The 9,933-nt window shown below is 41.7% G+C and overlaps 1 pseudogene; it reads right to left on the bottom strand.

The window, feature by feature from the left end:
* Positions 1-8,295: 8,295 nt before the first annotated feature.
* On the bottom strand, positions 8,296-9,729 carry LOC140270682 (serine/threonine-protein kinase tousled-like 1-B pseudogene; annotated as a pseudogene).
* Positions 9,730-9,933: the final 204 nt, after the last annotated feature.

Below are 9,933 nucleotides of genomic sequence, written 5' to 3'. Positions count from 1 at the left end.
TAAGTAATATAGTCCAATTCAAGCCAATTGGAATTCAATTCATTGCAATCATAATCCAATTAATTCATATAGAGCCAATTCAAAAAATAATATCCTAGCTAAGGAAACCAACAGATTGCACCAAAACTTGTCTTCAGTCCAATCTCCCGTCCTGAGCCTGAGGGACTGTGGAAAGGAACGACTCCCTTTTAACAGGAAGAAACCTCTGGCAGAACCAGAACCAGGAAGAAACCTCTGGCAGAACCAGAACCAGGAAGTAACCTCTGGCAGAACCAGAACCAGGAAGGGTGGCCATCTGCCTCCACCAGCTGGGGTTTGAGAAGACAGAAAAGAGGGAAAAGAGGGGGGGGAAACACCATAACACCATTCAAAGGATATCTGTTGGAACAGGGAAACACAAGTTGATGACCACAATAATGTCACATGGACATAATATCATTTGAGAAATTAAACAGGGGGAAAAAGAGAGCAAAGTGAGGAAAGGTGTGACAGATGAGGTCCCCCAGCAGTCTAAGCCTATAGCAGCTTAACTATGGGATGTTTCAGGATTACCTGAGCCATCCCTAACTATAAACTTTATCGAAAAGGAAAGTTTTAAGCCTAATCTTAAAAGTGGAAAGGGTGTCTTTTCTTTTCAGACTCAGTTTCTTTCAGCATTATAATTAATACAATACAATTGAAGTAAACTTCCACTAAAACTTCTTTTAGAATGAGAAATAAATAAAATACCAAACCGCTTTTACAGTGTAATTATAAGCGTTGGCTGAAGATTCAAGCATAGCTGAAACCGTGTCCATAGCACAGGGAAGTATTAAATCCTCTGCTGTTGGCTTTTTACACTCTTCCACTCGGCAGCCAACTTTATATGAGACGAGTTGAGCATTCGCCGGCATAGATGCAGCTTTAGTAAAAAATGACTGCTGAGACAAATCAAAAACTTGTCCATGTTATGCTGGCAGTGTAATTCATTCATTCAAACCCCTCTCCCAATGGCTCTGTGCCCCCCAGTTTGGGAACCACTGCCCTACTGTAAAAGCCTCACAGAAACCCTTATATTTGAGCTTTCTTTAAGGCTTTAGTGGTCTTGTTTGTTCTAAATGGGGATATCTAATGTCAAGCCAACCAGACAGGCAGCAGGAAAAGGAGAAAATGTTTCATTTTGACTGTTCTCATGTGAAAGTTTCTCAGAAGTCCTTTGATAAATGTGTTTTGTTGCACCTTTAGCTTGTGTACTTGAAAATGAGTAGAAATAATCAACAATCAGAAGCAGCAACTTCTGATTTATCAATGGTTGAACTTGCTGCTGTTTATAAAGAGAGGTGGGGGTTAATGTCACTCCTCTACAGTAAGAACCTCCATTCTAATCTATGATTATAATCAGAGGAGACCAACACTGGTTAGAATGCAGGTGCAGGGAGCTGAGAGCTATCAGAGAGATGAGAAAAAGAAATGTGTGATCAGGAGGTTTTTGTACTGAGGAGCAGTGATATGTTCCACTGTGGTAACTAGCAGCACAGAAGTAAACTGCACTGCTGTTCAGGCTGAGTCCTTCAATTGTTAATGTGCAGGTTTCTCCTTTGTTTGCACCTCCTTCAATCTTCACATTCACTCCTTTCTCTACATTTCCAGTTCCTACATACATGTATCCGAGGAGCTGCAGTTGTGTGTTTGATTGCTTGTACCAGAGGATTGTATCATAGTTGTCGATAGTGTGTGAACAGCTAATTTCAACTGTTTGCTTCTCTTCTTTGTACAGATCAGGTGGAGTCTGGCTGACTTTGTCACTGAGTGAGGAACCTGTGGAAAAGCACCAACAGAAAACCCATGAAGATATACAGTGAAGGATATATTAATAACTGAGAACTGTTCTAAAAGTGTTTCATTTGAAAAAATGATAAAAGCACATTTGGTTCATTACCTGAGACCCATATAAGGTGAAAGGTTATGCAGAAGCCTGTGATGATCATGTGGTGTTTCATGGCTGAATTTAAGGACATCCTTGTTATTGCTGCCTTGTTTGCAGTTCAGCTGATTATTCACCTTTCATGTCAGGGCTCACTTATCCATCAGGAAATGTGTCGTTAGGTGGGCGGGGCCTTCATGCGTTGTTCTCTTTTCAAAGTGCCACAATACACTACAGACATACTGCCACCTTACTGGATGAATATTACTGAAATAACAAAGACCTGAACTGAACCACTAACTCTGGTGTTTGTCCAGTCTGATACTTACATTTTTCCATCAACGTCCTGGATCACCTGTTTGGATTAAACTAACACACTGATGTGCTGCAAACTAAAAACACTGAATGAGGAGATAATGTAAATTGTGCTCATCATTCCTAAACCTCATAGAACACAATGCCCTGCAAACTTTGGGTACTTGATCATTAAAGCAGATATCTGGTAATAACAGGGTTTATTTGAAATATTGTAATTCCATGATTATGTGCCAACATAAAATCAGTCATGATTTCCTCCTCGAACTAAAAAGTTTTCTATTTTAAACTTTCATGATATTGAAAAGAAAAACAGCAACTGAAACCTATGTGTTTGAGCTTTCTTTAGGGCTTTAGTGGTCTTATTTTTTCTAAATGGGGATATCTAATGTCAAGCCAACCAGACAGGCAGCAGGAAAAGGAGAAAATGTTTCATTTTGACTGTTCTCATGTGAAAGTTTCTCAGAAGTCCTTTGATAAATGTGTTTTGTTGCACTTTTAGCTTGTGTACTTGAAAATGAGTAGAAATAATCAACAATCAGAAGCAGCAACTTCTGATTTATCAATGGTTGAACTTGCTGCTGTTTATAAAGAGAGGTGGGGGTTAAAGTCACTCCTCTACAGTAAGAACCTCCATTCTAATCTATGATTATAATCAGAGGAGACCAACACTGGTTAGAATGCAGGTGCAGGGAGCTGAGAGCTATCAGAGAGATGAGAAAAAGAAATGTGTGATCAGGAGGTTTTTGTACTGAGGAGCAGTGATATGTTCCACTGTGGTAACTAGCAGCACAGAAGTAAACTGCACTGCTGTTCAGGCTGAGTCCTTCAATTGTTAATGTGCAGGTTTCTCCTTTGTTTGCACCTCCTTCAATCTTCACATTCACTCCTTTCTCTACATTTTCAGTGCCTGCAAGCATGTATCCGAGGAGCTGCAGTTGTGTGTTTGATTGCTTGTACCAGAGGATTCGGTTGTAGCTATCACTGTTGTGTGAACACTTAATTTGAGGTTTTTCTTCAAGTGTTTTGTACATTTCTGCTGGATCCTGTTTAACTTCATCACTGAGAGGGGAACCTGTTGAGAAATTATCAGCAAGAAGCATTATCAGCACTGATGAAACCAGAAAACTGAAAGAGAAATTGATTTATTTTTAATCCAGTAATGCTGCATTAAAGTTTAACAGAAATGTCTGAATTATTCTGAGGTCGTTACCTGAAAGCAGCACGGTGATAAAAGCAATGCAAAGAAGAAAGATCAGCATTTTCTGTTCTCCAAATGTTTAGTTATATTGAAGAATTTTCCCTTAATGCCTGAGCAGTTATACTGATTATTTCCAGCTTCTTTCTGAGTTAACCCTCCAGCAGCACCACCAAACATACATGAAATCATCAGATGGGTGGTGTCACAGTTGTTCCTCCTCTTAGTTTGTAGATGAGCATGAAGGTCTGATGCTGCCACCTAATGAAGGAAAATGATACTGATGTAAGGGTATAATATGTGTGGCTGAGAGGTTTTTGTACTGAGGAGCAGTGATATGTTCCACTGTGGTAACTAGCAGCACAGAAGTAAACTGCACTGCTGTTCAGGCTGAGTCCTTCAATTGTTAATGTGCAGGTTTCTCCTTTGTCTGCACCTCCTTCAATCTTCACATTCACTCCTTTCTCTACATTTTCAGCACCATAGCGCATGTGTCCGAGGAACTGCAGTTGTGTGTTTGATTGCTTGTACCAGAGGATTGTATCATAGTTCTCGATAGTGTGTGAACAGCTAATTTCAACTGTTTGCTTCTCTTCTTTGTACAGATCAGGTGGAGTCTGGCTGACTTTGTCACTGAGTGAGGAACCTGTGGAAAAGCACCAACAGAAAACCCATGAAGATATACAGTGAAGGATATATTAATAACTGAGAACTTTTCTAAAAGTGTTTCATTTGAAAAAATGATAAAAGCACATTTGGTTCATTACCTGAGACCCATATAAGGTGAAAGGTTATGCAGAAGCCTGTGATGATCATGTGGTGTTTCATGGCTGGATTTAAGGACAAAAGAGGGGGGAAAACACCATAACACTATTCAAAGGATACCTGTTGGAACAGGGAAACACAAGTTATTAACCACAATAATGTCACATGGACATAATATCATTTGAGAAATTAAACGGGGAAAAAGAGAGCAAAGTGAGGCGGCTCGGGATCTGCTCGGGGACGACTAACAAAGGTAACTAGGCTAGTTGGCTCCGCACTGACTAAAGGGGCCTGGCTCACTATCGGGTGGTTTTCAACAGTGCAGAGCAGAGCTTCCAATTCAGATAACCTCGCCTCCAAAAGTACAAAAATGCTACATTTGTTACATGTACCATTACCACTAAAGGAGGCAGAGGAGTAGCTAAACATCTGACACACAGAGCAGGTGAAAGCAGGAGATGGAGGAAGAGAACTGGTAGCCATGCTAAGCTAGAGAACCCGACACACCGCTAAAAAGTGAACAATAAAAACTAAAGATCTGTAAGAGTGAGCGTTAGAATATAACAAGTATGGGATAGAGTTAACTATGCAAGATGTGTAAATTATAGGGAGAAATAAAGGAGTAGGGAGTAGTTCAAGAGGAGCAAGATACGTCATAGTGCACACACAAAGCAACAGGAAGTGATGCAATACGTCTTACCAAAGCGAAGCTGAGATGATGATGATGAGAAAGCCATAGTGCCACTTTATGAAAATAGATGCCTGCTTGTCACAAAAAAATTATGGTATTTTATCATCATTTATATTTGAGTTACTGGAATTTGATGAAGGGAGATTTATGCTTGAAAAATGTTTTCAGAGCAATAGTATTACAGCTTTAAAGTATTAAATTTTTACCCTCATATAGCAGTTAGTTACACTGCTAACTGCTATTGCTTTGATTATAGTATTTGCAGAATATAATGCAGTGATTGTATTTTTTTTGGGGGGGGGGGGGGGGGGGGGGGGGGCTATTACCTAAAGCAAAAATGGAAAAAACACGATGGGATTATCATTAATCATGTTCATGCTCAGCAGGCTAAACCCGCATGAAGGCGCCGCAAATCAGCAGGACAAAGTTTTACTCGTGCTGTAGTGGCTGCAGCCAACGGAAAAAACCTCCACAATACTCCGATGTATAAGATGACAGACGAACATTTATTTTCGTTTCCGCAGGGTAGTCTAATTCAGGAGTGATCTAAAATGTTAACCAACAGCTACGGTAAAAGAATTGTGTAGCTCTGCGACTTCCAGTCCCCACTGACTTGTAAAAAACACATGCTGCCTCGCTATCTGCCAGCGATCTTCGTCTCTCAGACCTCTGGGGTCTGAGCTCATTTTGGTGGTTTTTTAATACTTTTGCTTTTGCCTTTATATACCACAAAAAGATTGTTTGGCATACCCATGCTTGGTATCTTTTTTTTCAACACAACTTCATCTATATGATCTAATAGTTATTTTTTCACTTTGACTTACTTTATTAACACATTGAGCCCAAAAATACACAGAAATTATCAAATCCGAATTTAAAAAACATACTATTTATTACAATAAAAAACACAAACATGCTCAATGAACTGTTTTGGAACTTGGAAAGGGTAACATAGGTTGCAAATATGAACAAATAAATGTAAAATTTAAATAAAGTAATACATTATACAAATATTTACCATAAAAAGCATGTATAATTCCAGGCGTTTTTTACCATATCACCTTCAAAACAAAGTAAGTGCAAAGTAATACAGAGAGCTACACCAGTGCTTTGTATTCCCAGTCTCAAATAGCTACTCCCAGAGTTCCAAATAGTGAAAATGCAATATTAGAGGTAAAATTGAGATGTAATCAAACTATATACAAATATCTAAAACAATATACAAACAATGGGACAAAGTTTTTTTAATTTTATTTGTGCCACTCTGCAAAGCAGTTTCTGTCCACAACAACACACAGCGCCACATCACACGACTGGCACTTCCAGGGAGTGAGATTTCTTTTTTTTGTCGACCTGGTGGCAATGTAGGCAACTCCTGCGGCCTTGTGTGGCTTTCAGGCTGGCATCTGTTCCCACAGAATGTGTACAATGCCACAATCTGTTACCACCATGCAAATGTGGGCACTAACATTGTAATTCTCTGGTTCCTTACAACAATGTGAATACTCAGTTTACAAAAAAAACTTAAAGGTATAAATAAATACATACAACTAGAAATTAACATAGATAACATTAAATATAACTCAAAATACACACTAGTAAAATCAGAATATTCATCTCCTTGAGATAAGTATGAAAATTCAGATAAAGAGGACAACAAAATGCCGAACATTTACCCAGCTCTGTATTTATTATTTCAGCCCTGCTCTTCTGTACACATAAACCTACATAAGTATATAACGTTATCAGACAGTTTTATAACGTTTACAATACAGCAGTAAACAAAACAAAAGCTACAAATATTCATGATTAGTATGACTTATCTCTCATCACCGACGATGTCGCTGTTGACAAAAGACGGATCTGTCACCTCATCATCCTCATCGCCGCTCTCCTCCTCCTCGGACGATGAAAAGGAAATGACATCGTCTTCGTTGTCGTTCTCGGCATACAACAGCCTGAGGGCCTGATTGACATCCAATGACAGCTTCATTTCTCTCTAAAAAACACAGTTAACTTGTTCTTCTGTCTTCTTTCTTCTTCCAAAAACACTCGTCTTCTCCTCAAAAACGTCCGCCGCTAACTACCGCGGTTGGCTTCCGGTTCAGCGATTTTTGGCGCTCCCCGCATCCCGTGGTCGATGTAAGATGTCTCTGGTACATTGGTTATGTAGAGTAGTATTAACAGATTCGACCACTTTTTCCCGTTTTCTAAAATCACAAAAAATGGGGAAGATATGTAAAGAAATGCAACCCCTGCCCCTCCCATCCCGCCCTTTTTTAACGATCGGATAAATATTTTTTTACGACCAAATTGAAACTATCATATCTCCGGTTTTACGTGGTGTATCAAGGTCAAATAAAAACTAGGAGATAGTTTCAAATCTGCACTTTTGAATAAAGTTGATGGCAGTGCTCCAGGTGACCTAGTTTGTTTTCTATGATGCCGCAATGACGTTATGCAATCTGATCACGCTGGGGTGATCATGAGACAGTAGCACAAGAAACCAAAATGCAAATTCTGTACAAATAACACATTTTCCTGACTTAACCCCTACCAAACGATATTATAAATTTGGTCTAAGTCATTATATGAACATACAAAAACAGCAATCAGCATAATTAAGAAAATAACAATTTCCTGTTTGCTGTGCTGCAGCCTTTACACATGGGCTATGACTGCAAGTCTACCATCCTATAAAATAAATAAAATATGAGCCATTTCACATACCAAATAGTATCTATGGCTGTTTTGGGTCCTACATACCGGCCCCTAATTTCTCTACTAAAAATAGAGACAATTACCCACAAAAAAAAAACAAGGAGCCAACAACTAAAACACTATTTTAACCGATAAATGTCTCTGTGTCTCAGTACCTGGTGCCAGAGGTCACTAGTACATAGCGCACCATAGGAGGACAGTCTTTACCACCACCTCATGCAGCTTCTTGGAGAAGACAGACTTTAGTGATGGGTCTGTCTAACATGGATGTCTTCGTCCTGACACGGACCTGGTGCACTAGCCCGAGCTTGTCAGGAACCACCTCGATGACCTTGCCCAGGACCCAGGAGTTTCGGGGTGCAAAGGCGTCGATGATCAGGGCGACATCTCCTTCTGCGAAGTTGCAAGAAACACGAGACCACTTCTGTCGCTCTTGTAGCTGGGGTAGATAATCTCTTGTGCATTATTTTCAGAATATGTTCGCCTTTTACTGGACTTGTTTTCATCTCCTTCGGGAGTAAAGTTCTTCTTTCACAAAGAGGTCCGAAGGGTCACTGGAAGGTTTGGTTATCGGTCGACTATTCTACCGATAGTAGACCATAGCTTCTACCTCACACAAGAGGGTGTGTAGACCTTCTTCATCCAGGGTCTGTATCCTTAATGTGTTGCTGAGGATATTCCGGACCGAGCGGTCATCCGCTCCTAGACCCCATCTTGGTGAGAACCAGTTGGGGGGTTGAATATCCACTGGATCCCCCTCTGACACAGACAACTCTCAATCTTAGAACTGTTCCACTGTTCGATAGCTCTCCTTCGTTCCTTTCTCCAGTTTTTGTTGAGCTGGTGGATTTGAAACAGCTGCGTAGTGCTGCTCAAACAGGTCAAAAGCCTCATAGACTTTACTGAAGCTGCCCCTGCCCAGCAAGTGCAGCAGCCGACATACAAATGTCGGCTCATGACCCCTCATTCAGAGTTGGTTGGTTTATAAAAGCCGAGTTGTCCTCGTTGTTTATCCTCTTCAACTCTCTGATGTGGAGGTTCCTGACCCGCTCCAACCAGCTCTGCTTGGATCTCAGCTTCCTCCTTTTTCAAGTGTCCAAGGCAAAGCTTGAAGAATTCTTCCTGCTCGTGGTACTCGGCGAGGGTCAATAGCTGAGGCAGGGAAGGCTTCAGGAAGGGGTTGGAATCGCTGCCGTTGACCACCTGAGCTTTGCGCTGCTTGGGTTCAGATTTGAAGGCCACAGAAAGGGAGGGAGACACGGGGTTCGGTGGCTTCCTCTTCGCAAGCAGCTTCCTCTGCCTGTCCTCCCTCTGCTGGATGATGCTCTCCTGTTGCTTGATCAGGTTCTGTAATGCATATCCATCTGTCCACTGCTCCGTGTAGAATGCACCATGTCTGACGGTGATGTGACCGAGATGGGGGCTCTATGAGAAGTTTCTTGCTCATGGTGATGCACTTGTTCAGTCTCCCCTTGTATTTATCCAGAAGTTTCTGCTGTTCATCGATCTGCCTCCGCAGGTCACAGTTCACCCTGAGGAGGTCATCTATTCGTTCTTCTTTCTTTTCCAGGTCCAAACTCTTGTTGCTCTCCAGCGCAGCTCCTCCTGCACAAGTTTGCTGAAGGAGGCTTTGAGGTTATGCTCCCCGAAACACAGACTGATGGGAGAGGAGCTATTCTGTCAGACGATTGAGCCTGGAGCAGAGTGCGAGCTCTGCGGAGAGCGGCGAGCTGATGGGAGGCCTCTAACTGGACTGGAACCATCTCCACCCAGGAAGTCAAAATAGTTGCTGATCTTTGGCCCACGTGTTGAAGTCTTCCCTTGACTGCTCACATAATAGGTGTCAGCTCTCCTTTTCATCCCCCTGGACGACTTGGAGTGCTTCTTCTCTGGGGTTGATTAGGCAAGGGAGCTCCCTCTTTTCAAATCAGAGTTCTCCTACTCTTTGTCACCAGATGAGCCCAGATTTCCATAGCTGTGGTTAGAGGATTCATTGGCCAGACCCTTAGCACCTCCACTGGTGCTGCCAGTGCTGCCTACTGTGTTGCCGCTGACAGCTCCTGTAAACCTGGCCTCCAGCAGCTCCTGTTTCCTGGGTTCCAGGCTGTGCAGCTCGTCCATGGGGCCTTCCTTGCGCTTTGCAGTCCAGTCTTCCACGAATGCAGAGTAGTCAGCCAGGAACTGAGAACTCTTCATGAACTTCTTCTTTAGGTTGAGAGCTCACTGTTCAGCTACCCTTCTGTTGTTCGGCATTTTGATGGCTGTGTTCTTCAGTGGTAGACCAATGCTGTAGTGACCATCTGTAAGTCTAGCAGACTGTGAGACCATCTCCAGAAACTG

Source organism: Leuresthes tenuis, unplaced genomic scaffold (assembly GCF_036924035.1).
Source record: "Leuresthes tenuis unplaced genomic scaffold, fLeuTen1.0.hap1 SCAF_15, whole genome shotgun sequence".
In the NCBI taxonomy this organism is placed as follows: domain Eukaryota; kingdom Metazoa; phylum Chordata; class Actinopteri; order Atheriniformes; family Atherinopsidae; genus Leuresthes; species Leuresthes tenuis.
This window is presented reverse-complemented; position numbering and strand designations above follow the sequence as displayed.